Source organism: Chanodichthys erythropterus, chromosome 16 (genome assembly GCF_024489055.1).
Source record: "Chanodichthys erythropterus isolate Z2021 chromosome 16, ASM2448905v1, whole genome shotgun sequence".
Taxonomy (NCBI): Eukaryota; Metazoa; Chordata; class Actinopteri; order Cypriniformes; family Xenocyprididae; genus Chanodichthys; species Chanodichthys erythropterus.
Genome location: NC_090236.1, coordinates 45,258,192 through 45,263,066, shown reverse-complemented (window position 1 = coordinate 45,263,066; position 4,875 = coordinate 45,258,192). Strand labels below are relative to the sequence as shown.

The following is a 4,875-nucleotide window of genomic DNA, read 5'->3' as shown; positions in this document are numbered from 1 at the left end:
TGCTGAAGCACGCAGGGGAACGGCCACCGCAACACAGACAGGGATTGTGTGCAGCCTGTCATGTGCTTTCTCTCTCTTTGAAGGCGCTCACTCTTACCAGCCGTAAAAACGGCTTTTCAGCGCTCAAAAGCGCACCGTACCGGCCGTGAGAACAGCCTTCTGACGCTGTCAAACAGCTATTTGCTCAAAAACGGCAAACGAAACAGAAAAAGAGAGGACGTCGACCCCGCTGCTGTGCTGTTCGCCCGCACTCGGAAAAAAAGAGAAGTTCAACCAAAAAGCTTGACTCGTCTTCTAGCAGACACTCGCTTGCAGAGAACAGGAACAAACACCGTTCGGCTCCGAAGCGAAAAGCTGAAGATGCAACGCACCTGCTGCTCATTATATACCCGCGCTGCGAGGCGAGCAGCTGATGCATATGATTGCATGCCAATGTGCATTGGCTCGTTTAGTTACACTCGAAGTAGATTGGCCTCTCTAGCGAGATTCCTATTCGTCGGTCTGTCCGACGTACGTCGAACGTGACCGACTGAATGGGAACTGTCATGCAAACCTTCCCTTTGAGGCACTTGCCCAGTTTCACAGACAAGGCTTAAAGGATTAGTTCACCCAAAAATAAAATTTCTGTCATTGATTACTCACCCTCTTATCGTTCCACACCTGTAAGACCTTTGTTCATCTCCGGAACACAAATTAAGATATTTCTGATGAAATCCGAGGGTATCTGATCCACCTTTTGACATCCAGAAAGGTAATTGAAAACTTAGTGAATTTCTTACAGGTTTGGAACGACAAGAGAGTGAATAATTAATGACAGAAATGTAATTTTGGAGTGAACTAACCCTTAAACTGAAAGCATATCTTAAAATATGTCAGTGTCATTGTTTTGTGTCAAGATGCACAACAGTAATGTTATTTTTTTTCTAAAGCATGTTTAAAAAAGCTACTTAAATGTCCTAATTTAACTAAAACCTAATCTTGACTTAATCTAAGCCCTGTCTGTGAAACGGGACCAATGATTACAATATAAGGATAATATCTGTTAGTTTTGTAAGTCCATCTATAGTTTCCATCATCTGAAGTCTTCACAAGTGAGGCTGGATCCAAAGTGGAGCTGTTGTAACCTCTAGTAACCTTGCTGGGCATCCTGAGATAGAAAGAGAAACAGCAACAGCAACAAGAGAAAGATTAGAACTTCCTCTTTTAATGGACTTTGATCATAGACTGTAAAAAAAGATGGACGACGCGACGCCGCTTCCTTCCCTTGTGATGAACTGAAGGTAAAACGGACGATGATGGGCGTTGACATGTTGGAACCTGGGCATGCGCAGAAAGACTCGTCAGTGAAACCAGGAGGCGGAGGCGGAGTCGTGGTATCAAACTTCCGCCCAGACGTCTGTGTCACCAAGATCAGATCACCTATTTGTTTTATTATCTATTGTTTATTATATTTTTCTTTTCCTCCTCCCTTTTTCATTTGGCTTAAACGATGCTAATTACATCTGGCAATAAGGAATTTACATTTATTTGAAAGTTTATTAATGCACATTGTTCAGTTTTAAACTAAATTACTCATAACTAGGTCAAAACAACATATCGTAATTGATGTATTTTAAATAAATAAATTATACACAAATTAAAATTATACTTGTAAAAAAATATTCTGTTCCTAGAGCAATAATATTTTTGAAACCTCGGTAAAGTTGAACTAACTCTACAGCAGATCGATTGCTGTAATGTTAGACAGTGCTCTTTAATTAACTAGAGTAGGATTAGTTTTGTCCTGATAATTATTATTTTATACCCATAAAGATAATTAGTAACTGCCAGATTATGATCACCTGCTTTTTCCGTCATGGCTAACATTAGCCGTGTTATCTTGGCTAATACCATTTAGCTTATAAAGCCCACATTTAACGTGACCGAAAAAAACTCAGTGATCCATCAGATCTGTAGGTCGGTTAGGACAGTTTACTGCTGAACAACAACTTTTGTCAGTGAGAAATAACACAGAAATCGAAAAATAAGTTATTTATTCATCTTCAATCTCCCCTCAAAGCTCCGACAGTCCTCAGAGAAGCTGTCAATCAACTGTAAATCGTGACGACACGCCCCGTTTCTATAGCACCAAATTGCTTGCAAAAATCACACTGATCAAAAATTGAATATATATCAGCATGATAACAACTACCTTAAATGACCAAAACCATCTTTCGGAAAATTTTATTGTATGTGTAATTAATTTTTTGTTATTTTGACAAGTGCCATTCGTTTGCATTGAGAGGGCGGGTTTATGACTTGTACTGCATCCAGCCACCAGGGGGCGATCAAAGAGCCCGCGGCTTCACTTTTAAGGACGTATGAGACACACCCGACTTTGATATGATGATTTGCTGCTCAAGCAACATTTCGGATTATTATCAATGCTGAAAACAGTTGTGCTGATTAATATTGGTGTGAAAATTGTTTTAACAGTTTAAACCCATTTTTATTATTATTATTATTATTTTTTCCCCCACAGGATTTGTTGATCCCAAACCTATAAACTGTAGTGTATATATATATATATATATATATATATATATATATATATATATATATATATATATATATATATATATATATATATATATATATATATATATATATATATATATATATATATATATATATATATATATATATATATTTTTTTTTTTTTTTTTTTTTTTAAGAAATTAACATTTTTATTCAGCAAGGATGCATTAAATTGACCAAAAGTGAGAGGAAATATTTCTGTTTCAAAAAAATGTTGTTCTTTTTTAACTTCTATTAAATAAAGAATCCTGAAAAAAAAAAAAAAAAAACGAAGCAGCACAACTGTTTTCAACATTGATAATAATTAGAAATGTTTCTTGAGCATCAAATCAGCATAATAGAATTATTTCTGAAGGATCATGTGACACTGAAGACTGGAGTAATGATGCTGAAAATTCAGCTTTGATCACAGGAATAAATATAAATTACACTTTACTATATATTCACATAATAAAAAGTATTTAATTTTTTTTTTTTTTTAAAGTTTTTACTGTATGTTGATCCAATGAACGCAGCCTTTGTGAACAGAAGATACTTTAAAAACATTAAAAATCTTATCGACCCCACACTTTTGAACATTAGTGTATGTTTAAGAGGCTTTACTTACTAGTCATTTGGTCCGACAGGAACTTTTTTATCCGCTCCAACTCTGCTATGGTGCAGGGCATCGACAGGGAAGGATCTAGAAACATAAACAATTTGTCACAGAGCCAACAATATTATTATTCAATGCCAGGTTTATTAAAAGAAAAGAAGCTACAGCAGGAAAAGAAGAATACACAGAAAACTGAATTTATGTTTTTTTGTTTACTTATTCATTAAATATTGATCATACAGTGTCACTTACATTTGGATGTCAAAGCCTTCTTAAAACAAATTAAATAAATAAAAACTGTAAATTTGAGAAAATAAAAGAAGAAAATAACCGATGTATGGTAGGTAAAAAATATTGTGGAAAAAATGGATATGGAGTTAATTGGTGAGTTTCACCTGTGTTTCCTTCTTCTGTCAGCAGGTTCCTTCAGAAATGCTGAAATCTTGGGAGCTTTCCCTCTGTTGTAGAGGGGTTATTTTGTCGCTGCTGAAATCACAGAACAATGTTTATCAATATTTGTTTACCATGAGAGATCAAAACGCTTTTGAAAACTTGTACTCCCTGCAAGTTACTTCACCGATTAACAGGCTACATTTACGTTTATAAATTAGCCAGCTTCTAATCAGCCATAGACAGCAAAACCTTTACAAAACTATCAAAACCTCTACACATAAACCTCTACACATCATCTTCACATAAAGATGTGATTAAAAGCCTATACTATTATAAACAAATCGATCGTTAGAGTTAGCCTACCTCTTCTGAAAACGGGATGCTAACGGAGATGATAACGGAGTTTTTCGAAGACACTAAACTGTTTCTGTAAAGTAAATATTCAACATAAGTGTGTCAATTACATGTTAGAGAAGTGTCAAGAACAGTTGTGTGTTATTCGTGTGATTTTAGCGACTAAACTCACCTGAAAGAGGTGAAAACAACAGCGAGAGGCTGCCGTTTTTGCTGCTTGTCAGTTGTTGTTTCTCCGTTTCCATGGCAACTCCGCGCTGCTCCAGTGTTTGAAAGCGGTTCGGCGCGCACACGCATTAAAACACGTCACAGTCATGCAGCACTTACATAAATGAACATCTATAATTAAAACATTACATAAAAAAATCTCATTAATATTAAATCATGAATTTAAAACTCATTTTGAAGTTGTATGACCCTATAGGAGCAAAATGCCACCCACCCCAGCATAGTGGGACAATTGTAGCACTTTTATAACTTAATTATTTATTTATTTATTTATTTATTTATTTATTTTATTTTATTTTTTACAAACATTCAACCACGTTATTTTATTTGAAAGCGTGCCCATAGGCAGTTTTTTTATACCAAGTTTTTGATATAGATATTAAGTCAGCTGGTTGACCAGCATCACCAGCGAGACCATGATGGTTGACCAGCATCACCAGTGAGACCATGCTGGTAGACCAGCATCACCAGCAAGACCATGATGGTTGACCAGCATCACCAGCAAGACCATGCTGGTTGACCAGCATCACCAGCAAGACCATGCTGGTTGACCAGCATCACCAGCAAGATCATGCTGGTAGACCAGCATTGTCTTACTGATCCACCAGCTAAACCAGCACCAAACCAGCATGGACCAGCATGGACCAGCACATACCAGCATAGACCAGCATGGGAATTATGCTGGTCTATGCTGGTTTTTCCAGCAGGGACCCTGCTGGAAAAACCAG

At 36.5% G+C, this 4,875-nt stretch overlaps 1 long non-coding RNA gene across 1 annotated transcript; it reads right to left on the bottom strand.

The window, feature by feature from the left end:
* Nucleotides 1-685: 685 nt before the first annotated feature.
* LOC137003894 (uncharacterized) lies at nt 686-4,195 on the bottom strand. Its single transcript, XR_010892040.1, has 5 exons — nt 4,092-4,195; nt 3,929-3,992; nt 3,568-3,658; nt 3,185-3,259; nt 686-1,147 (listed from the first exon to the last, which is right to left on the bottom strand). It is a non-coding gene; the product is annotated as an uncharacterized lncRNA (long non-coding RNA).
* Between the last annotated feature and the right edge of the window lie 680 nt (nt 4,196-4,875).